Below are 25,856 nucleotides of genomic sequence, written 5' to 3'. Positions count from 1 at the left end.
CATAACCACATACACATAATTAAAAATACAATTAAATCAAAACAAAACCTCAGCAAATGCACACTTCCAACCCCAAATACCACTTTCAGAAAGATGTGAGAGCTGACAAAGCTCATTAACTTATTAAAACTATTTATTTATTTATTTATTTATTTATTTATGAAATGCAATGAACTTTATCAGTGGTATTCAAAAGAGTAGGGATCCCAAAGCCCCTCATATTCTTCTGGGGATCTTGGATTAAAAACTGTGAGAGGAGATGCTCAATATTGGGGGCTGAGTTGGGATACAGACTCCTCAGTGGCTGAGAGGCTTTCCCTTCCTCTCATGGGCTCACTGGGGTGGTTGGTTCAGAATTTCTTACCCCTTGGAGGCCATGTAGCTGATGGGGCTTACCATCCTGGAGCTGTAGCTGTGTTTATTGTTATACCATGAAATGAGCTTTACAAAGTTGTCATTGACAGCAATGCCAGCCCAATAATCATTGATAAAGTTTTAGGAGACAACCTGACAGGCCTGTTTCATCACCTTCTTGATGTCACTGTATTTGGTAGCTTTCTCCAGGCAGCATGTAGGATCCACAACAGATACAGTGAGGGTAGAAACATGGAAGTCCATGCTAGTGAGCATCCTGTCCAGCTTTGGGATGATCTTGCCTACAGTCTTGGCAGTGCCAATGGATTCAGGTATGATGTTCTGGGAAGCCCCAAGTCATTACTCATAGTCATCACACCACAGCTTCCCAGAAGGGTCATCGACAGTCTTCTGTGTGGCAATGATGGTATGGACTGTGGTCATGAGTTTGTCCACAGTGCCAAAGTTATTTGTGAGTTTGCCCATAGGGACCATGCTCTTGATGCTTCAAAAAAACAATGTTGACAATCTCGAGTGAGTTTTCATACTTCTGTCATAACCATAAGTGTTATGGAACCTAGTTTACCATGTTGCTCTAGTGAGCTGTATCTACATACTGGTCAGGATTTCTGTGCCTATTGATATTTTTCTCATTTTTATACTCTTTACTCTAACAAATTTGGAATATACAAAAGTCTTTCTGACTAAGCTTCTGTAGTCACCATTGTCTCTCCGGGGCTGCACGTACACAATTATTAAGCTAGAAACAATAAGAAAGGGTAAAATTTGCTTTCACCTGTTATCTGAGTGAGTTTAATGTTCACAGTGTAGTTAGGAATAATAATAGGGAACACATTTAATGAATACTTCTTAGGATAGTTAAATATAGTATCGTGCCAAAGTACAAGGTATGGTGTAAATTCTATGTAACTGTCAGCTACATTCATTTCTGTTAGATGCACTCTTGGTAAATGGAAAAAAAACTACTCTTGTTAATCTGTTGAAGTCCAATTTTATGGGCTTTCTAGTGATAACTTTCCAGCCTAAATATATATACAACAAAATCTTACGAAACAGTGATTATTACAAATTCTACAAGGATAAAATGAACTACAGAGAGATTACATAATTTATGTACGGTGGACACATCTATAGCTGACAGAAAAAAAGAATGAAAGTAACTTATTAAAATTGAATTTTTGTGCGTCACAGGAATGGTGCTGTGCCATGAGCAGGCCCAGCAGAAAGCTTCCATAGCAGTGGGCCTGCTGTGTATAAGATGAAGTCACCATGAAGTCAGAGATTGGTCCACCAGCCCATCCCAGGGTTCATTGCATGCGCTATTTTAATAAGACTAAGACTATTCAGTTTTGCTTTGGGTCACATCTATAGAACCAACTGTCATGATCTGAGATGTGGGCTTTGGTGTCGCCAGAATTCTGGACAGTCTGAGGCTCAGATCAAGTTTTTCCCCAGACTAATCAGGTTTACATCACTGTCATTGCAGCCAGTAAACTCTCTGGACACCTGAACTGAGAGGGCAAGTGAGTGAACAGGCTTTTGAAGCCAACTGCCTTGAATTGAGATGCTTATCTCAAACAGTCCTTTACTTTGCTAAACTTTAGGCATCCATTCACAGAGTAGGGCAGCAGCAGCCACCACCCACCCCACTTTGTGCTACACAGGTAGTGCCTGCAACAACCTAGCAGGTTCTTTTTCTGTCAGGCTGTCTGCTGGAGAGCTGCCTGAGGAGGAAGATAGCTCCTGTGTGAGTTTCTTCTATTATTCATGCAGCTTAGTTTGCACTTCACAGGAGGACAACTTCTAGGGGGCGGGCAGGGGAATGATTTCTCTTTGTCTTTGGGGAACAGATGTTCCTAAGGGTCAGGTGGAACTGAAAAAAGAAAGTCAGGAAGTGGGGCTGAGTGTTGGCATCTGAGCAGGAACAGTGCAGGCTTTTCTGGATTTTGGCTTCCTTAAATGCTCCCAGAGGCCAAGGACATTGTTCAATCTAATTTAGACGCTGAAGCTTCATTGAGCAAATAGCAAAACCCATCTTGAGTGGGTTCATTACTGTTACGTCAGTTCTATTTAGTTAATGTTGCATTTTCTAAAATCGTATTTTCCATAGAGTAATTATGAGTCAAAGACAAAAGGAAGAGAATGTAAACTAATCAGTGCCCACATAATAAATGACACACCTAAACAAAGGCTTATGGGCTGAGCGATGGCCAAGGCGGCAAGCTTTCCAAGCTTGGGCTCTGAGTGAGCATTGCTTATGCTGACAGCTACTTTCTTGGTTCTCTTCAGTCGTTAGGCAGAGTTAAAGAAGATAGCTAACTGGAGCTGGACATGGGGGTGGGGGGGTCTGTGGTCCCTATGGTGCCATGCTTCTGTTTCCTGGACATCAGTAGTATGTCCTGCCTTTGGGTCTTCACCAGGGACTCAGCTGCAAGGGCTTTGTGATCTGGACAGCTTGGTTTCTTCATGCCCCTAGAGGATCACAGAGCACACTCACACATGAGCCCTGCCTGCTTAACTGTAATGGGAGCTGGGGGTGCCTCTGAAGTGATTCAGTTCACATTGGAGATGCTGACAGTTTTGCTTTGACTTCGTAGTTTCTCGAATTAAGGCCATCAGGGCTTCAGTCATTTCTCAAAGTCATACACCAAACCAGGCCATTCCACTTGGCTGAATGAACTCCTTTAATGGAATTTTGATGGATACAAAAGGACTGTGCAAGGGTCACCTTTTCCTTGGCACTTTTATGTGGTAGGCTTCAAAGGGTTGTTTTCTGTATGTCCGCTTCAGTACCTCTTGTAGAAGGTACCACCATTACTGTTGAAAGCAGCTTTCTCTGTTACGGAAATAAAGAAGTGGGCCTCAGCTGAAGTCTTGGAAGCAAACTTCCGTGTATTCATTTCCTCTGTGCATGCCTTTGGGAAACCATCTGCCTTCAGAAACCTTTGTTATCTCATCCGTAAGATTTGTCTACTTCCTAGATGCCTTTTGGGGTTAGCACCCCTAACAAATTACATGGCACCTTCAAACATTTCAGACCACACTGGCATCATTCTTGTGCCAACTGGGCTGAGCTCAGGTAGGGGACAAGCAGTGAGAGGTCCTCCTTTCCATGTACCCCTGGGTCTCTTCTAAACAGTGATGATATTGTGTATGTGTTCAGCCTTAGGAGTGAACCTTGTCAAACACACCTTTTTGGTGACACTTGAAGAGTTTCTGTAACCTGTCTCCATGGTCAACATGGAGTTTATTGATATTCTGAAACCAGCTTTAATCTAATACACATTCATGCAGTCACTGAGGAAGCCAGCCAGAAGCAGCAATTAAAGGTCCTGAAGACACTGGACTGAACACTCGATTCACTTGTCATCTACATAAGCTGAAAGATGTGTGAGGACCCTAGAGGCAAACTCAGCTAGGTGTGAGGAATACATCCCACCCAAAATCTTAATGGAAATATAAATAATTCTGTACTACTCTATGGGACTGCTACCATACAAGATGACCTCAGGGTTCTCTTAGCTTCCTGGCATGGTGTGAATATTAGTGCAGCCATCTCTACGTATTGCTTTCATGATGTGTCCCCAAGTTTTTTATGATTCTGTGCAGGTGCCCCTCTCTTTAGTTGGTGGAATACTTGTCTAGCATGTACAGACCACATCAAAGCAAGTGCCTCTCAGGATCCATGGAATGCCTGTGGGGTTTTAGGAAGGCCATGTGCTATAGATTGCATCAGGATGGCATTCATGAGAAGAGTAGGAAATGAGGGCCAGAGGAAGCGTTCAGCTTCAAGAAGGCTCAAGGCATTCTGGCTTATTTATTGGCTGCTTAAAGATCTCAAATATCCCTTTGGAAAAGGATCCAAGCTGGCTTGAGAGGGTCAGACTTTCAATACTTTCCATTTCTAAATTTGAACAGAGAATAATCATGAATGTGTATCTCTCCAGAAGATACATGAACTGAGCCAATTCACTGTAGACCAGGATATCCCTAACAATTCTATCCACCAATGTCTCAAGTCCCAAGAAGCTATCCAGCTGTAAAATGAAGGTCAAGCAGAGTGGCCTCAAGTCTTTGAAATCTATTATATGTGTCAGGATGATTTTGGAGGGGAGGGGCTGGAGATGTAACTCAGAGTACTTGACTATTATATAAAATGCCATTAGTTAGGTCTCCAGAACTACAAAAACTGGGCATAGTGGTGTAAGCTTGTAATCCTAGCTTATTGGCTGTGGAGACAGGAAGGTGAGAAGTTTAAGGTCATCATTGACGTAAAAGTCAGCCTGGGTTATGTGTAAGATCTTTGCTCAGGACAAAGATAAGAGACAAAAGAAAGAACAAAGAGAGGAAGAAAAGAAAGAAGGAAGGGAAGGGAAGGAAAGGAAAGGGAAGGGAAGGATGGAACGGAACTTTTTATGCAGAGTCTTTCAATGATGCTCTGGCTGTCTGGCTGGCCTGGAACTACTTACCATGTAAACCAGACTGAACTTAGATTTGCAACAATCCTCCTGCCTCAGTATTTTGAATGCTGGGATCACAGATGTGTATCATTGAACATAGCTCTTACATCTGGTTAGTTTAGAGTCTTGACCTTTGATTTTTAACTGTGCCAAACCAAATTGTATGAGTCCCTGTGCACATGCGTGCACGATTGCGAGCGTGCGCGTGCGCGCGTGCGCTCGCTCGCGCACACACACACACGATGCACTCAAGTATGGTTCTACAGTCTGATAGCATTCTATGTGAAGGAAGCCATGTGGTAGTGGGATGACTGTTCTATTTTATTCCCTTCTCTAGATCAAATGAGAAAATGCATTGAAACCATTTTTAACCATAAAATACTGTATGTATATCAAGTGTGTCTATAAATGCACACATATTTATACACAAGAATAAGAGCTGATCCCCTAGAAGTCCTAACATCATGTGCCTCCTATTAAAAACTTGACATTTCTTGAGGGTTCTGGAGGGTGGGAATACACATATGTATTCTAAGTCATTAGTGTATTTTGTTAATGTTTCATAGAAACAAACAGACAGTCACACACATACATTCACACAGGCTACTGGTCCCTTTGGGGGATGTTTGCTCAAGAGTCTGAGCTTGGCTGGGCCTATGCTGTGTCTCAGGGCAGCCTTGCACAGGTGTGAATGTGAGCAGGAACTAATTTTCTAACTAAGGGAGAAAATGATAAAGCAAAGATCACAAAAACACTTTGTTTGATCTTGGTTCCAAAATAATAGTTTGAGCAGAAGAGGGTAAGTAAGATGCTTGGGTGGTTTAAGCAATCCTGGGAGAGGAGAAAGGGGTCCAGAGAATCTAAAGGAGAATATGAGGCAGAGGGAGAGCCTGGCAATGCCCACCTCTCACCACGACCTAGCTGGTGTTTGGCTCAGAGTCTGGGAACCGCACACGTCAGCATCAGTGCAGAGATGCTGAAAGGTGTTAGGAACCTGCTTCTGCACACAACGAAACCCTTTGCTCAACGCAGACCCACAGGCCTCTGCTGCAGTTTGTTTCTTTCACCTTCACACTCTTGAGGCTCCAAACTGCAAGGGCTGGAGCTCAGCAACCCGTTTTTCCATTGGTGGCTCAGCTTCTGTGAGCTAAAATCCACTTCTGTCTTGTTGTCAAACTGTAATCGGCTTTTATGCTGAGCTGATGGGAGAGACAGGAGAAGGCTGAAATGGGTTGTCTTACTGGGAAAACGGGGGGGGGGGGGTTCGGGGGGGTTGGGGGGGGATGGGATAAAAGCATTCACTGGGCAGAAAGTGAGAAAACAGCCAAGGGCTCTCCATGACCTCTGAAAGTCTCTTCTGCCTGCAAACTTTGAGCCCCAATCTCTAATCAATTAGCTAACTAGCTCCCCCTTTTGACATTTTCTTACAGATAAAAAGTGCACAGTGCCTTGAAGCAGACTGTGCTAAGCTAGGACATAAATCTCTGCTGCTGTTAGGAATAAAAACACAGGGATACAGTAAACCCCATCTCCATGCAGCCTGCAGCAGTCATCGTTTTAATGACATGTGATGCTTCGGAGCCATTTTTTAATTTTTAGTTTAAAAATATTTTGAAAAAGCCTGTAAAGAAAAGGGAACAGACATCCGAAGAACTAGTGACAAGTCACTTCTGACTTACAGAATTGAAGTCAGCCCTCATTTAATCACAGATACAAATAAGACCCCACCACACCCATTTATTTTGCATACTGCTGACATCCTTACATTATTTATTCTGAGTTTGAAAATCCATTTAATCTACTTTTTTTTTTTTACTTTTGTCTTCAGCCAGAAACAAAGAACTAAACCAGAACAACAACAAGAAATTTTTGCCCATCACAAGCAGTCATGCTTTTGTATGCCTCATCAGGCTAAGTTCAGAGCAAGCAGAGCCCACTGGGTGGTGTTCACATTTTAGAGGCCTAGAGGAGAGAGGAAGTAACCACGCAGAGGTGCTGTGATGTGATCTCACCCCTCTCTGTAAGTCAGTTTCTGGTTACATATTTAAATCATGAAGAATATTTTTTTTATAAATTCTTGGTTGTTTCACCTCAATATTCAGGGCTTTGTTATCTGAGGTCTAGCCTCATGTCAAAGTTCCGGAGCAGATGCAAATACACAGCCGCCCTTGGGGATCCATTTGCCAGCTCACTGTCTAATAATGCCCCGAGGCCACCTTCTGGCACCCATCATCTGCTCTGATCCTGGTTTTGCACTCCAGTGGATCATCCTTGACCTCCGTGGCTTCATCTTCACATATGGCTAGCACTGTGCTTGCTGAGGCTAGCAAGCCAGTGCAAGCATGTGATGGCATCGTCACCTTGATATCTCACTTATGTGAGAGGAAAGCTTCAGTTCTGTTTGGAAGGGCTACACTTTGCATCAGAAACAACAAACATTGATTTTATCATATTTCTAGAAGCTGGAGGTCCATGATCCAGTGTGGGCAGGGCTTCTTCTGGAGCTGGTCTCCTTGGTTTCTAGCAGCTGCCCATGTGTTTTTACATAGTCTTCCCTCTGGGAGTCCACATCCTCATGTCCTCTGAGAATACGTGCAGGCACAGTGGACTCAGGTGTGTGCTATGCAACACATTTTACTTCTGAGTTTATGTGTGATGGCATGTTTCTATGTGTGTGCACTCTTGCATGTGCACACAAGTGCATGTGTGTATGGGTATAGAGACCAGAGGACAACCTCAGGTATTGTCCCCAGGGGCCATTCATCCTATTTTGAGACAGGGTCTCTTACTGGACTGAGGCTGACTGATTAGGCTACACTGGCTGGCCATAGAGATCCTATAAATTTTCCTATTTCCTGATTGTAGGCATTATAAATCTGCACTGCCATACCGGCTTCTTCAGTTTTACATGGGTACTGAGTACTAATCTCTGATCTTCATGCTTGCAAAGGAAGCCCTTTCCCAATAGAACTATTCCCCATCCTTTGACTCCTTAAAGGCTCTATCTTCAGGATCACTCACAGTCTCAGGCATTGAGAGTTAGAGCCTAACCATGCAAACTCTGGGAGCGTAGTCGTTCAGACAAAGAATCTGGACAAAGTGTCTGCATTGGCAGAGTGCACATGTCCTGGGAAACTCTCCTAAGCATATGCCTGGAAAATACAATGGAGAAATTGACTTGCCCAAATGTCTCTGGACCATCTTCTTTGGATTGCTTAGTCAAATGAGACATCACTTCCCAGGCTACCCTGTTCTCCATAGCTACACCCTGATGATCACTATCCCAGAGGATGTCCCCAAAAGCTTGCCTTTCGTTCAGATGTTCCTCTCCGCATCAAACCACTTTTCTCCAGGACCTTGGGAAGTGGGAAGTCCTCCTGTATACTTCTGGCAGGTTGAGTAAAGGCTTCTGCTTCCTCTCTGGGTATGTTAGGGTAACTTATTATCTGTGTCTTCAAGTTCCTAGGCCCCACAAGGCCAAAGCTGCTGGAAGAAACACATGGGTCTTCTCGTCAGTGGGAGATTAGAGGTTTTTTTTCCTTTATCTCATTCCCTGCATCTTTAGATGTTCACTTTTGCTCTTCTCCAAGTTTGACTCTCAAAAGCTCCTTGGTATTTTTGCGTTGGAATTCTCCTTTTCCATTCCCTACACCATTGTCTTGGATGAAGTCCAAGTTTTATTCCTAAAGGAAAGGTTCTGCAAGATTTAATCTCTCAATTTTCAAAGCTTCTTAGGCTTATCCCAAATGGCATAGTTCAGATGGCACCCTTGTTTAGCTGGGTTAGATTTAGGACTTTGAGTTTGTTTTGCTTCTTTGTGCTGTTTAGAAATTTTTATATATGCTGATTGAGTCCTCCAATTAATTGGTACTTTGGAAAGTGTGTTTCAAGTTCTCTTCTTTATCCTTTTAGAAATCTAAGCTTAAAACATTAAGACTAAGACCACAACAATGACATCAATAATAGTAAAGCTTCATTTTAAGCTACCTGGGGACATGGACCCTTCCCCAGCTTCTGACATTCAGTAGTTACACATCCAAAGTCCTGTGATTGGCACTAAAGGAACATTATTGATATTATTCTTTCCTGTCATTGTTGGAAGGGACCTGAGACTATTTCTGGTTAGAGGTGACTCCAATGCAGGGGACAGAACTGAATAATCAGAATTAACACATGTGCTGGGGCAGAGCCAGGGTCAGCATGAATACTTCTATGCTTCAAGATTCATATGTCCTTTGCTTCAGTCAGGCTGCTTACCCAAGCTGTATTTCATTTTTTTTTCATAACAAACATTTTAAAAATGACCAGTAATATGGATATTAGGAGTTTGAAATATCATTGTCTTTCACGAGACTGTGTAGTCTGCAGGCAATGGGGAGAAAGTCTCCCATAATGAAAGAGCTGGATTGGGTTTCCTGATGGCCAGCCCCTCTCCACTCCTAACAACCATCTGGATGTCTGCATGGAGGCCAGATTGCCTGTTATGTCCACCAAGTGAGCTGCCGTGCCCTGGAACAGCAACATAGAAAACAGCAACCCCAGAAGCCTGTCATCTCCCTGTCATCCCTGTGGCAATCAGCATTCTTCCAACTTTCAGACATTGAGTTCATCTCTGTGAATTTGGAGAGTGACAGCTGTGGAGAGCGTGGGGGCAGGTGGAGAGGGTCAGGCCGGCAGATGCATTTGGACAAGACTCCTGATGAGGTGGTAAAGAGGCAGGGTTCCAGCTGAGGAAGCCACAAGGCACTGTCTCAGGGGTTCTCTGCACACTCACTTAAGAAAACAATACCTGCTTATTGGTTGAATAATAGTTTTCTTTCTCCACTTCACTTTATTGAATAGAAGGTGGGAGTTTGGGGCCCTTTGTGTGCTGCTCCAAGCTCTGCAACTCCTTCCTCTTTGTTTCTGAGAATAAGCAAATCATGGAAAGGCTGAAAGTCTCTTTCTTTAAGAAGCAGAGAGTCCTGGCATGATAAGGTGTTTAATTGGGGTTTGTTGTCTGTTCTGGATTAGTGGGTCCTCTCTTGATTGGAATGTGAGCGTCATGACTCTCAAGTTTCTTCCTAAGTTGTGATGATTTGTTGTGAATTTTTGTTGTTTGGCAGTCCTAGCCTTTCTAGAGCTGAGAGCCCAGCTACCAACACACACTAATATTTCCACACCTAAAGCGGTAGCCACTTATCAAGTCAGTTGGAGGAATTTTGCATCACAGGTCTGAGTTTTATGCCTATTCATAAAATAGCCTTCTTAAAAGCACATAGTAGAGCATTTAACACACTACTACACAGGGACACATCAGCAGGTCGTTTCATTTGTCTGAAAAAGTTATTTTTTATTAGTATTGTGATGACATATTACCACTAAGTGCCACAGAAAAGGTGATGGTGCATTCTCTGATAATTAAATAATGCAAAGTCAAAAGTCCCTAATTGCCTTCAGGACTTAGCTTTCAATATACTTTTTGGTTGGAATACAATATGGGCAGTGCCTTTTGTTGACATAGGAAGAATTTGTAGGTTTCTCAGATAAAATTCTCATGAGTTAGGATTATTACTCCTTCTCACAGCTGGGACAATGTACCTTGACAAGAGAATCTTGAGGAAGGGAGGGATTATTTTGGTAGTCCACTATGGAAGGAAAACATAGAGGTTGCTGGCCACAATGGATCTGCAGTCATGAAGCAGAGAAAGAGGAATGCTGGGAGTCTGTTTCCTTTTTTCTTTCTACTGAATTTAGAACCCCACCTATGGAATGATACTCTCAATAATCTTTGCACTTCTAGTCAACCTAATCTAGAAGCTCTTTTAAAGGCACACCAAGAAGCTGGTTTCTAAATCCTACTAAGTTAGCAATCAAGTTGAGCCTCACAGGAGGAGGCTAACTTACTTATATAATGAAGACCTACTCTTCTGTTCCCTCACACTTAAATACTGTATGGTCACAACATGCAATTGCATACCCAACACACAGATATATGCATGAATTTAAGTAATTTTCATTATAGGGAGTTGCAGATTGATTGCCTACAGGTACTCTTCCATTTCAGTTCATAACCCTTCTTCAATTTGACCTCAGGCATTTGGTCCTAGAATCCTATTATGCTGTATCCTTTGTTAAAGTGGGCTAGTCTCATTCTGTGGGATAATTGTATCTTATCAGAACCGTTATCTAGTGGCCAGGATGAGGATGGGTTTATCTCTATCAACAGGGTCGTTCTCTGATCCTAGAACTGCTCTAAAGTATTGAAGTGGAGAAGGGTGCTCCAGCTTCTAGCTGTGGCACCACCGATTATGTCTGTCCTGAGTAGGACAATTGTGTGTCTGTGTGGCATTTGTTACTGAGAACTCTCAACAGGGATGGTAAGATAACACCTGGGACCAGAATAGTGAGGACACCTACCAAGTAAGAGAAAGTGGCTAACATGAAAAGAGAAAGTTGGGTAGATACACCTAGGGAATTGGCAACTAAATGGCACATTAGAGACTTGAGAGTTGAGGTTTCCATTTGGATGGGAGAAGAAATAGGGGAGATGAGGTCTAAGAAGCTGTTTGGGGCAAGCAGGAAATGTATTTAAACATGGAGATGAAGGAAAATGTTCTTAAACACAGGACTGAGGATGGTGTTGAATGTAATGGGTTATTAAAGTACAAATTCTGAGGCTACAGCATGAAAGAGAATCACTCATTTGCTAGTTCCACGAACCAGGGGCAATATTCCATAACTTTCAGTTTTCTCATCTCCTAAAGGAATCCAAATTACTGCTTCCCCCCCCCCCAAGGGCTGTAATATGCAAAACTATGCAAAACATTGGGAATGATGCCTGGGATCTGAGAATGTACTGTGAGTATTTGCCTATCGTCGCCTTGCTGTTACTGCCAAGTTCTTCAGTTCTTAGGATGCAGGTTTGGTGGGCACTGTGATAACAAACTTACAGTGCATTTCCCAATATGCCCATCAATTGTACCAATTCCTATGGCCATGAAGAACATACCTAGAGAAAAAAATAAGGCAATGACAAAAGCTCCTTTATTACACTGTTTCTAGAAGAACATGTTATGTCAAACCCTGGAGCTGTGTAGTACAAGAATATATATATATATATATATATATATATATATATATATATATATATAAAATTAAATTGACACATTACTAGGAGTTAATTGAAATATTAATGGAAAATGTAGTAGGCTAATTGGAAGTGAATATTACTAATATGATATTAGAATGAATTAATTAGGAATAGCTTTTATTAATATATAATTAAAATGCTAAATTAATAGTTTGCTTAGGATGTGAGAAATCAAATTTTGTTGGCTACAGATTTTGATTGCTATAAAGCACTAACATATCTATTTAATACAAAACCATTTTTTACTAAGATAAAACTCAAACCATAAGATATCATCATCAATAGTCAAAGGTGAACGGTCACTATTGTCTCTGCTGCTAGGGCATCAAAACACATGTCAAGAATAGGTAGGTTGCTATGATAATCCAGTTCTGCTGAGGGTCAGCCCGTGGCTTCATTTCTATGAACAGTACCTAGATGTCTGAAATAATGTTCTAAATTCTCAGTGATGAATTCACAGGCATTTAGAACAGGTATTCCCTTTATTTAAAATGTCATGGTTCAGAAAATTTGCCTAAATAGTTAGGTTGATGAAAGGAGTTAGCTTTTGAAAGAATTTTTACAAAATCTTTCTTATTCTGTCTTAATATTGAGAAAGTCTTCAAAGCAGTATTTTCCCCCAAGACAACTATGCGGTGAAGGTACATTTTCTTTTAAATATTAGTTAAAGTGCATTGACGTGTACTTAAATACTATTGAAAAGGCAGAATAATGTAGGAGGATATTTGTAAAGGAAGAAAAAAACCCACCATCTCACTATTGAACAAAATTCTGTTCATTTTGGCATATTTTCTCCATTTTTTTTTTTTAAATTCAAGAACCAGTTTTAGGTTTAGTATTTATAGCATGAATACAGTTCTTTGGTTTTTATGTTGAAAGAAATGCGACATAATTTTAAATAATTGGAGATACCTGAGCAAACAGTAAGGAGAACTAGGAGGCGTCATGGGGCTGAGAGAACATAGCTTCACACTGACCTTCAAGCAGTCTGGAGACCTCATTCTAAATAATTAAACAACAGACACTTATGAGCGTGTATGTACCACACACATTCCACCGTGCCTTCTGCTCTACATGACAGCTCCTGTCCCCCCACAGGCTCAAATGGTTGACCACTTAGTCGGCAGCTGGTGGTGCTATGGGAAGGTTGTAGAACCTTTAGGAGGTGGAGCCTTGCAGGAGAAAGTGGGTTCCCTAGGGGCGAGTCCTCTGGCTTTATATCTTGGTATCATTTCTCACTTACTCTCTCTGTTTCCCATCTGCTGATGGAAAGCCATCAGCTGCCTCAGGACAGAACACTATCCACCAAAGGCACTAACACTTGCAAAACAGAGCAAGGAACCCAGTATGGGGCTGTCGGTTGTACTTGCTGATGTTCAGGACCTGGAGTAGTGGTGCACTCCTTGGCTCTCTGTGATGTTCTCTGACTTTGCCACATCTTCTCTCTTCTTCTTCTGGCACTGCCCCCCTTTTTTAACTTTGTCTCAATATTTTCTTCTGATCCAGGAAGAAGCAATGCACAGCCTTCTTGGGGTATCCTGAGTCTAATGAAGGCAAAAACCGTGCAGAGGTGCATGAAATGGAAATAAGGTACCAAATGGGAGACCTAAACATTCATTTCTAAGTTTGACTTGGTTCTGGGAGACTTTGAGGAGACAGAGTATCAAGGGGCACAAAGACTCATTACTGAGAACATCATTATGATGAACAATATGTGTCCATGATAGACCCATAGTGAATATATGAGTTACAAGAATTTATTTTATGTTTTAGAAAAGGCAGATTGTCCTTGTCTGGACATTTCAACCATAATTGTCAGGAAGGAATAATTCTTTTAGCAATGAACATAAATCCTTAAATTAAGAAATAAAAAAAGTTTGCTTTTAGGGACTTTTAAAAAAAATATGTTTCCCCAGGTAGTGAGTATCTTGTTTTATTAGATAACTGCCTTGATTTCTGTGTTCTTTGTCTTGTCTGATTTTGACTTCCAGGTGTCAGGGATGATAAGCGCGAGGCTACCAGGATCAAAATTGAGGTGGAAAAGGTGGATAAATGTCCAATCTGTAGTCAGCTATTGTCTTGGGATATCTGTTGCTGTCATGAAGCTCTATGAACAAAAGCAAGTTGGAGAGGAAAAGGGCTATTGGGCTTATACTTCTGCATCCTTAGTCCATCACTGGAGGAAGTCAGGGCAAGAATTCAAACAGGACAGGAACCTGGAGGCAGGAGCTGATACAGAGGTCATGGAGGGGTGCTGCTTACTGGCTTGCTTCCTATAGCTTGCTTAGTCTGCTGTATTATAGAATCCAGGACTACCACCCATAGTGGGCTAGGCCTTCCCCTTCAATCATCTAAGATCTACAAGAAAATGTCTAGCAGGCTTGCCTATAGCTTGAACTTATGAAGGCATTTTCCCAACTGCTTGTGCCAAGTTTAGCTAAGACTAGCCAGCACAGCAACCCCAATGCATATAAGGACCAGGCTAAACCATAAATGAAGAACCCAGGTGGGAGAAGGTAACAGTAAGGGGCACCTGCTCTTTGTCAAGGAATGTGTGGGACTCAAGTTAAGCTGCCATGAGTTCTAATTTGGTTTGTAACATACAAGATGAGGGCCCTTGATGATGAATTTTTTTCTTCATTGCTTAAAAAATGGGATAATAACAAGTTGCACATGAGTACACTTGGCACCAAAATTAGCATATAGGGAAATACTTAGTGCAGTGCCTCACATAAGTGGAGGCTAAATAAATGTTAAGTAGATTTGAATATCAATCTAATAGGCAAAAACAAAGGACAGCAGTTGAAGATGCCTAGGTTGGCTGTGAATTATATGGGAATGGGTGAACAGCCAAGCCTCCTGGGCTGAAAACAAAAGGGACCCAATGAGAAGTCCTAGTTCCCAAGTGGCAAAGGCAGGGAGTAGGGTGCTTGAGAACATCTGGGTCTTGGTGTTTATATTACAGTTATCACAGGGCAGAGCCAGGAGTTCTTGGATTCACATTTCTGCACAGGAGGATAACCATGACATTACACAGAACTGGCTCAAATAGAGACAGTTAACACATGTTATCGATGCGTCCAGAGCACTGCATCTCTATAATATGTATTCTGATGGATGTATCTCACCATACTATACCAATTACAAATGTAATTCCTCTAATTCAAACTTGGAAGGAGAGTAACTATGCTGGTACCCTTCCTAGCTCAGTTTTCTCTGTGAATGGAATCTGGGGTCGAAGCTGATGTATCACAGCTATATATAAAGTCTATTCTTTATTAATGACAGAAGCTCCCAGTCAGAGAGGCAACTTTCCCATGCTAGGTAGTCATTGGATGTACTTTATCTCCTACATTCTGATCGATGTAGTAGCTCACTGTAGTAGACTCTCTCATGTGCCCTTCACCCACAGCTCGACTTTAGAGCTACAGATTAAAGTCAAACCCACCAATTCCTGTTTCAACTGACTTAAATTAGACACCTGTGACTGCTGGAAACCTCATCTGACTGTCCTTCTTGTCACTCTGCTTCTTAGGAAGTCATGGAGATTTCATTTCCATTACAGCACTCTACGTTCACCACAATGCACTCTACAAGCAGGTGACCAGCACCTACACCTCCAGTTATTCTAAGATCCTTAGTGTTACGGCCAAGAGTAAGAATGGCTTTCCAGGCTGGGACTCACTCGGTAAAGGGTTTGCTTTATAATCACAAGGATCTAAGTTCGACACTCAGAACCTACCTAAACAAAACAAAACACCATCTGAGTATAACAGCATATGTTTATATAATCCCTGTGTTGGGAGGCAGATATATGCTGGTCCCTGGAGTTCACTGGTCAAACCAATCATATGCAGGGTAATGGGAGACCCTAGCTTGAAAGTTAAAAAAAAAAAAAAAAAAAAAAAGGAAGAAAGGAAAGAAAAAAAGAAAAAGAAGAAGAAAAAAATGAATGGCTTCCAAGAGAGATCATCTCACCTTGAGCTGTCCTCTGGCCTCTACATAATAGTAGGAACACAAATGAATACATGTACTCATATAAAGATGTGTGTGCCCCCCCCACAGTCATACAGCAGTGCCTCTCCCCGCTCACTGGGGTTCTTTTGGCTTCTTGGGTTTGTAATCACACAGTGATGTAGTTCAGCTTTAAGGTTCTGCTCATGTTTACATCTTCCTGAATATTTCACAGATATCCTTTATTTTTTGTTGGTGGATAAATACCTGCAGGTTTTCACACCTGTTCTCCTTTCAGAAGAACGTGAATGTGAAAAAAATATATAAATAAATAATCGAGTTCTTTACTGACAGGTGGGTGTTTAGCAAAGCTTCATGGTAATTAAAACCATATTCTAAATATTTAAATAAGCAACATAAAATATGAAAGTAAGTTTATATTCAATAATTTGCTACACATTATTCAAATATATCAAATGTTTCTTCTAAGCCTTTTGTTTCATGAGCGAGTTTGTCAGACTTCAAAAGGCTAACTTAGAAATTAAAGAATTTATAAGGTGCTCATTTTATATAAAACTACAAAAATATCATACCTTAAAAATACAAATATTAAGCTGGGTGTGGTATGCACATCTTTAATCCCAGTCCCCGGGAGACAGAGGCAGGAGGATCTCTGAGTTCCAGGCCAACCTGGTCTACACAGTGAGTTCTAGGACAACCAAAGCTACACACACACACACACACACACACACACACACACACACACACACACAAACCCTGCCTTGAAAAGCCAAAAAAACAACATATCAACAACAACAAAAAACCAAACAAAACCAAAACACCCCTAATATTAGCATAATATCACCACTGTTCATGGGTGAGTATGATCTTTAAAATATATTCATGTATAGCAATTCATTATTTCTGACTGTTTTAAATCACTGTAGTTCCCATGTCACCTGATTCCAGAGCAAACTGAGATGAATATATTGGGGTACACAGAACTAGATTCTGGCTGCTAGGATAAAAGGAAGGCTTTTTAGGGAGCAAGAGTCTGCAGAAGTGACTCCCTGGCAGGCTGTCTCCTTATGCAAGCCATAAGGTACTTAGTGCACAAGCCCCAAGAGGAGGCACAGCCCGCTGTGGACGGAGAAAAACGGGCACTTGGACACTTGCCATTTTCTCTTCTTCCTATTTTTTCTAGATATTTTGAATATTTGCCTATCTATTTCTGAGGCTCAGGACATGAAGCTTAGATGTCCGTTCCCTTTGCTAATAATAGTCATGTCTCCTTTTAATTGTCCGGCACCCTTGTCGTGTGTGCCACATGCCAGTCAATAGGGACTTTAAAACTTAAAGGAAACAACAACAGCAACCTTCTCTCCCTCTCTGATATAAACGTAGTTTTCTCCTAACTGTTGCTAACAATCATTTACATTTGTGTATGACACCAAACTGAACAATGACTCAGAAAGGATATGCTACAGATACTGTCCAGACGCCCAGAGTGAGGAGGCTGGGCTGCTAAGGGGTCGTAATTCTCACTGGCAGACTTGGCCATACCAATCTTGACATTGGGCAAACTAGCCAAGCAGACAGCAAATAAAAAGAAGACACAGGTGTGAGGGCACCTTCCTGCCTCCGGGGATGAGCGCACTGTGTGCTGAAGGGCCGTGCACCTGCTCCATTGTTTCTGAGAGAAAAAAATAGCTTTTAAGAGCAAATGCTCTCGAGCCTCAAGCCTGGATGGAGACAAGAGACTCCTGTGTAATTTGAGGATAAATGAGCCTTTCCCCCTTTTATGATGGGTTATATTCTGTTAACTCTTTCAGGAAATGGCTTTAAGGCTCAATTTAAACATTTAACTGCTGCTTGCTTTCAAAAGAGTCAGAAATGAACTGAAGGGGTCGGGGGATGTGATTCTGTTGTTTAGGTGCACCTGCCTCAGGAGTCCCACACACGGGGCTGGAGAACACTGCTCTGTGATGGGAGCCTTTTCTGGAAGTCCTAAGGAAAATGGAGTTGAAGAGGTTCTTCTTTCACCATCCTTGACATTCTGGGATGTTTCCATCCACATAAAACCAGGTTACTCCTCAGAGCAAAGTCCTGACACTATAAGTGTGGTCATCCTCTAAATAGGGCTGTTATCAGCATGGCAGGAAACACACCCACCTTCCTTTCATTACAATAACCGTCTCAATGCCTTTAAAAAATAATTGCTTGTTCCAGAAGTGTTGCAAGGCCAACGTCTATTGGGTAACTGAGGGCTGCCCCAAATGCAGATCTCCTCATTCTTCTCCAGTTTAAAGCACCCCAAGTCCACCCAGACTCCCACAGTTCCCTGCCTCTGCTCCCCCAACCATCCTCTTTGTCTGCATTGCCCTGAGCTAAGACAGGAGCCAAGAGACGGGGACCAAGCATAGAATCTTGTATACCGTGTCAAAGTCAGTATGCAAGGCCTACAATGGCCCCGGATGGTTTGCAGGTTATTTTTCTCTATCTTGTCTCTTTCTTAGTTTCTGCCTGGGGCAGCCTGCTTGTTATCTCTTCCCAGCTGTGATCTCACCTTCTTTAGGTAAGTTCTGCTTAAGTTTTACTTCTAAAACTGTTCAACTTCCTGAGAGAAAATAGAGCTGCCTCTGCTGATTGCAACTTGTATGCCCTTCCCAGATGCTACACTTAAAAAGTTATTCCTCTCCTCCCGCTCTCTGTGTCTCCATCTCTGTCTCTCTGTTGCTTGCTCTCTCTCTCTCTCTCTCTCTCTCTCTCTCTCTCTCTCTCTCTCTCTCTCTGTCTCTCGTGTGTGTGTGTGTGTGTGTGTGCGCGTGTAGTTCAAGTATATGTTCTTAGCTTATATAATTGGCTCCCTGATCCAACATGGGTTCTGGGTTCAAACTCAGGAACTCACACCAGGTCATAAGGCTTGGCCCAAGGCTCAGGTGTCTCTCTACCTGCTGAGCCATCCAGCTGGTTGGTGCTGTGCTTTTTGACAGAATCTCTGAGATCCCACTGCCACCTCTTAGCCTTGTCCTCACCGCCTTCACTGTATTCTCTAAGCATGTGGCTACTGTGGCCAGTGCATTTAGCGTAGGTGGGTGGAAACACCCCCAAACCTGGCCAGGCAGACATACTGAGCCTTAGCCTGATCCTATGCATATCTGCTAGATAAAGTGAGACACTCTCAGGACATCCAAATGAATGATGCTTTTGTGGTTGAGAATCCTACAAACTAAAACCTGGGAACTTTAAAGATATAAATTTGCATAGCAAATGAGGGTTTCCATGTGAGAGCTCATGGTGGCCACAGCTATGGGCAACACCATTCTCTTTAAAAACATTCCCCCATTTAAATGCAAGCACTGGCCTCTTGCTTTTCCAGATCTTTTATCCACAAAAGCTCTGTGACTCTAGCCACTCATACTTAAGTATCCTAAGTATCTAAGGACAGTGGTGCTTTCCAGTGTATCTGTGGTGCTGGGAACGCCCTTTGGCTGATCCATCTCATTTGCCATTCACCGGCCACAGGCAGCTACTGAGCACTTGAAATGTGAACAGTGACATTTCGTTTCATATCACTTTTAATTAACTCACACTCTACACACTCAAACACACATATGGCCGTATGGGCTGCTGCTGGATGCCATAGTGCCTATCACGTATTTAGAGAAAAAATGGGCTTATTTGAGAAGGACACGGTGGAGATGGCATTTAACACTTGTTACTGAAGCTTTTGATGGGACAATGTTGAGTAACAACGATGGGGGTGGGGTGGGGACTTCAATATTAAGTTTATTTTTTTCCAAAGGCTCTTTAGGATCCGGATTCAAAGGACCGAGTAATTGATGGTGGGTTTTATGTCAAACTGGGGACTAATAGTACTGTGGTAGGTTCCTTGAAATCACTGCCTGAAGCAAGATACTAAGTCCCCAGAAAGGACTTCCCTTAGAGAAGCAACAGGCATCATTGTTAAGCAGCTGTCATCTGTGATTCTAACTGTGTACCTGTATTGGCACCCCGGTGCCTACATGGACAAAAAGCTTGCTGTCCCCTGTCCCGCCCTCGTTTTGAGATCTCTGGGGTCCCTAAGAGCAGAACAGAATTCATGTTCTCTGGACCCAGTTTTGTAGTGGATGGAAAGAATGCTGTCTTGGGTCAAGAGCATCAACTTTAAACTGTGTCTACTAGCCCTGAGAATATGCACTGTTTTGTTTGTAGCTTTCCTCAAATTTGTATTTTTATTCTAACTTACCCATGTGCGAAATGAGATCTTCAATGTCTTTGTTAAAAAAGGTCTGCACTATTAGAAACATATTTCTGCTACAGCCATATACCATCAGTGTCTTTGACCTAGGGGCTGTGAGTCTAAGACTCAGGGTTACCCTTCATCTGGTTTCCATCACAGTGCTATTCTAGAGTTGGAATTTGACCACTGAACCCTAATGGCAGTTTCTGTATCAAAGGTCATTGTTACTAAGTTACATGACAATCCTCTGATATCACGTCTTCAAGTTAAAGTCATGTAATGATCCTCAGAAATGTTGGAAATTCAATAGCTGAGAAGTACGGTCTGCACGAGTTGAGCTATTTAGTGCAGGACTCTCGAATCTCCTGACCTGGGCAAAAAAGGCTTAGCACTGAGTTACCTTCCTAAATGCTAAAGATCCTTGCACTGTAGGATTGGGGATAAAACATTGTCAATGATAAAATCTGATAGGATCTCCTTAAGCAGAATTTATGTAAATGAACCCAGAATGCTCTTGAAAGTGACATCCTCCTGGCTCAGCCTCCAGTTGCAGGAATTTCTGTTGTGTACCACCCTTCCAAGCAAGATCTCAATTTAAAATTACAGAGAAAGGCTGTGGGTATAGCTTAGTTCATGGTAGTTAGGTGGTAGCAGCAAGAGGATCAGGAGTTGAATGTTATCCTTGTCTACACAGTGAATTAGAGGCTGGTCTGGCTTATAGGAGACTCTATATCAAATAATCAGACAAACAAATAAAAAATACATGGAAGTAAAAACACTATAAATCTCTTCCACCTTTTGATGTGTTTGTCACTAGATGTTTGAGCTGAAGGCTACTGTCAGCACCATTTGATCTTCAGCCAGTTTGCCCTTTTAGTTGAACCAAAGGTGCAGGGAACCTAAGACCTCCCTCCTGAAATCTGACAGTTGCCCCAATCTTTAGTCCTTTAGCTTCATGTGTATTGGCTGTGCTTGTCTGTATGTGGATGTGTTTATAGAGCCAGTGGAAAGGTCATACATAGGACATGCCCCCTTCCTGCTCTTCTGTTACCAACCCAGGTTGGGCAGAGCCCAGGGTAGAGCTTATTCTAACATTCTCTCCGTTCAGAAGTCAAAAATGGCTCCCTCAGCTGCATGCAACTATGCCATGTTTCTTTTATTTTCCCCTGCTGGGGGAGGGAGAGAAAATTGAATAAAGATACACAGGGCAGTTTCCATACTTCTGTAATTTCCCCTGAATGGTTCATATAGTGACTATTATTCTCCTCCCATTAAACACGGGGCCATCTGGGGCATAGAGATGCTGGGAGAGTTGAAATGTGACTGCATAGAACCCATTCTTTAACTGGATTCCCGCTTTTGTGTTGTGTGGACGGGAAGATATTCTGAACTTCTGTGGGAGCGTCCCAGCATCTTTATCGCTTTCACATCTGCCGCTGCAGGAATTGATGGTAATGTTGGTTATTATGGTGGTGTCTTCCTCCACTTAAAACAAGGCCATCTGGGGTTTGTGTGGTATCAGATGGATTAGCATTTTTTTCAAGCACTTTTCTGCTTTAGTAAATATATTTTACAGAAATTATTTCAGAGAAAGGATTCTGATAATAATGATGGCAATCATCATAATAGGTTATTATGTGAGATGCCCTTCACAAAAAGTCCCTAGCAAGCATATTCCAGGACAGGCAAGGCCGGGAGTCCAACACCTGGGCTGGCCTCTGGGAACAGCTTGGAGCACTTGCAATGTCTCTGCAGGCTGTCTCAGAAAACAGCATGGAGCAGGGAGGCAAAATCTGCAGCATGCAAGGGTAGAAAGCCTGTGACACTGTGTGTGGGGTCAGCTAACTGGTCAGGCTCTAGCTCTGCCAGTGCCTGGCTAAGGGGGTCTTTGGAAAACTTAATAAATGTCAAAATTCCCTATTTGGAAAATGACCTAAAGAACTAATAGTGCCTGCTAAGAGAGAACTAAATCAGATAAGGTGTGTGTGTGAGAGTCCAAGTGTGGCATTTCATCTGCTGACTTCATAAAAGCTTTGGGGAACTCAAGAATATCAGGGGCTGCTACCCTAGTAGCAAAGCCAGTGGCTTTTCTGTTTCTTCACTTCCTGGCAGATTTGCACAGTAATAATTCATATTAAAGTGAGTGTTAAGCCTATCTACTGACTGCATGTAATTTTAACTTATGTCATAATTAAGTGCTCAGAATTCAAGCAAATCAACTAAATCCTAATACGTGACTCTAAAATGATGATAAGACTGGAATTGGGAGCTGTGTGAAGCTGGCTTTGAAATATCAACATTTAGCCACTCCATAATGTTATCTATATCACTGTTTCTAGTATTTTCATAAAAAGGATACAACATTTGATTATAAGGATTTTATTACATAATTTATCCAGTGCAGACTCTGTTATGAATTGATACACTTCTGATTTGTGTGTGTGTGTGTAAACAATCTTCATTAAAAGGACTTAGAGTTGTTTGAGGACTCTGAGCTAAATAAAGATAGATTGCTTCCTAATAACATATGTTAACATATATTTTTACTTAATGAGTTTTTTTAAAGAATATAAACCCAAGTTTGTCTCTTTACACAAATATTTGTTTTCCTCTATTGTGTAGGCATGTGCCAAGGATTCTATTTCATAGTGCCATCTAGAATAGCACGTTTTAATCTGTTTAGCAAATTTACGAAGAATCAACAGCCCAGAATCAATCCTATATTCTTAGAATCTCTTGCAAAATGAAAGAAAATTCTCCTTCAGAAATTATGCTGTGGATTGTGAGTCTGACCAAGATGCGATGAGAGATGCATGAAAGGTTAGCGTGGGCTGGAGTGTCATGTCACAGGCATGACCAGAAGGGATGCTTACAAATCCCTTCTTGATCTTCCCTCCCTGTCCTCTGCTGCACTGGACTGACTTTCCAGACTTTCCTGGTTAGCTGACCTCTCTCCCAGTTTCCTATAGAGACATTAGAAAGTGGGATGAAGGGAGAAGCGCTTTTATAAGTTACTTGTCTTGTGTGACCAAAGACCCAAAAAGAAGCAACTTAAGGAGGGGGGCTTATTTTGGCTCACAGTTCTGGCGAGTACAGCCCATCATTGAGGGGAAAGCATGGATTCAAGAGCATGACATAAGTGGATATATCCAGCAGTTAGAGAGCAGAGTATGGACAGGAAGTGGGCACTATCAAAGCTCAAGCTTCACCCCCCAGTGACATAATTTCTCCTGACATCTCTACAACTTCCCCCAAGAGGATACCATATGAGGACCAAGTAATTGAACACCTAAGTCTATCAGGAACATTTCCCATTCAAAATATAATGAGGCTCTTCTCTCCTTCCTCTTTGGGTGGCAGTCTCCACAGTGGTGTCACCCCCTCCTACCACAGATGGTCTTCTTGAGTTGAGTCTTCATTGGGTGACATTGACCCCTGTAGTTCTCAGCGTCTCCCCTTTTATTGCTCCTGGCCTAGGCAAGGTAGCAGCTTCCTGTCCTGATTTCTTGGTGACCTGATCCTGCTGAGATTCCAGCACTCCTATGGCCGGTGTCATCAGCTTCTTGCACTGCTCTCCTCTGTTCTTCTGTCTGAAACACTGAACTTAGCTGTTGTCTTATTTTTCTTCCTGACTGAAACCACCAGTCTATCACCCAGTGGTCTGCCTGACCATCTAAATACTAGAACTCATAGAATTCCTTAAGGCTTGCTGCTGGCATGGGGGCAGGGTTGGAAAAGAAGAGGACAGTTGTGGTAGGGCACTACCAGCTTTGAAAATACAGCAGATATTGAATAATTGTTCTTGAATTTGAGATACTTACTCTTAAGATCAAATAACACTAATATGTTTGAGTCTATGATTTTTTTATGTTTGGATAAAATGTGGCCTCTAGTCTTAATCATATATAGAGTCTTTTGTCACCTAAATATGTGAATAGACAAATGAATAAACCAACCAATCAGTCTGACAACCAGCCGATGAGCAATGAATATTGAAAGTCAGATGAATGAGCAAACAAGTTGAGAACAGAAGCATGTTAGTAGCCACACGCCTATAGCTGGTATCAGTTATTGATTTGTAGGCTTATGTGGGAAAGTTCTTTTCATGTCTTTGGACTGCATTCCCATCTGTTAATGAAGATTTTTTTTTTCACTTGGAAGACTAAGTTTACTGTGAACATGGATAGACCAGTTGAGAACGGCTTCTGTTTACATTGATGGGAAGGAGGCCCAGCAGTGTGCTGCTGTTATGGGCATGCTTAAAGAACACTAACCACGCATATCATCCTGGGTGAGCAGACTGGGTGTGATGCTCCGTGACTCCATTTTACTGGGTTGGTTTATGAACAGCTTCACACCAGCCATACTCTGTTCAGAGCAGCAGTGGAAATGAGAAAATCAAGCATCATTATGATTACTGAATTATAAAATAAAGGCTCCCTTTCTATTTTAACCACATACTCTATCCATCATTCAACTAAAGTGGGAACACTTGAGGATGAGGGCACTCCATAGTCACTGTTAGATCCTGTGGTGGTTGGATGAGAAATGTTGTCTGTAAGCTCATATATTTAAACAGTTGGTCCACTATTCTTGCTGCTATCTGAGGATGTTATGAGGTTTGATGGAGGAAGTATGTCACTGGTATTAGGCTTTGAGAATGTATTGCCTCACTCCAATGTATTACCTCACCCCACTTTCAGATTATTTTCTCTCTGTTTTCCATGTGTGGTTATAGAGGTGATCTCTCAGCTTCCTGAACCAGTTCCATGCCACCATGTTTCCTTATCATTATGGACTCTCCTTCTGGAACTGTTGGTTCAAATAAACTGTCTTCCATATACCCTTGTCATGGCATTTTATCATAGTGACAAAATGTAACTAATACAACTCCTTATGGCCTAATATGGCCTGATGGATGCAACATGGGCTAAACCATGAGAGTTTCTGGTTACATTTGCTGTACCAAATGTATAGGCTTTAAGAACGTGTGAGCTAGAATCCAATGCTAAATATAAAATGAAAGAGTGAACCTAAGAGCAGAATTCAAGATAGGGGCCTGGCAACAGTTTGATAGGTTTTATGCATCTTGAAGGTAGAAGCTTTAAAAATGGGGGAAAATCCTTTATAGCATGAGTAGCAAGAGATGAGAGTTTCATTTCCATTTTCCTTGGTCAGGGAGGGCTCTGGCGTCCATGATTATTAACAGGACGGGCAACAACAAAGGCAAAGAGGAGATGGCTGTTTCCAGGAATCTTGGCTTAGTTTCAGTAACTCACACAGCATGAGAAAAGCCGAGGATTGATCACTGACTGACTAAACGCAAGTTCTTCAAAACTATGAATTCAATTTTGTTATATCAAGGAGTTCCTGCATTTGATATTAAATAAGAACAGGGACTATGATGGCCACTCTTGGTCCAGCATAAGTCTATGTGAATATTTCTCAAACAAACAAAAAATTCTAATTCCAGAGGAGCTTTTGTAGGCCTGTAAATATAAAGCAATTGAACAAATTTTGGAATTTTATTCATGCAAATATGTTTGTTTCATTAGCTCAAACTTATACTATTACCATAATATCAAGTAATCCTAAAACGAGGTTATGTGGGCATCATTTCAGTCAGGATCATAGATAGCTCCTCAGCCTTTTTTTTTTTTTATTAAGTCATTCTTAGTTTGTTAGGGATGTG

The 25,856-nt window shown here is 41.8% G+C and overlaps 1 pseudogene; it reads right to left on the bottom strand.

Annotated features, from left to right (window-relative positions):
• Positions 1-360: 360 nt before the first annotated feature.
• The window catches only part of LOC143443945 (glyceraldehyde-3-phosphate dehydrogenase pseudogene), a 41,104-nt pseudogene continuing 15,608 nt past the window's right edge, over positions 361-25,856 (bottom strand).

This window comes from Arvicanthis niloticus, chromosome 11 (genome assembly GCF_011762505.2).
Source record: "Arvicanthis niloticus isolate mArvNil1 chromosome 11, mArvNil1.pat.X, whole genome shotgun sequence".
Taxonomy (NCBI): domain Eukaryota; kingdom Metazoa; phylum Chordata; class Mammalia; order Rodentia; family Muridae; genus Arvicanthis; species Arvicanthis niloticus.
The sequence above is the reverse complement of the archived record's forward strand: the minus strand, read 5'-3'. Positions and strand labels throughout refer to the sequence as shown.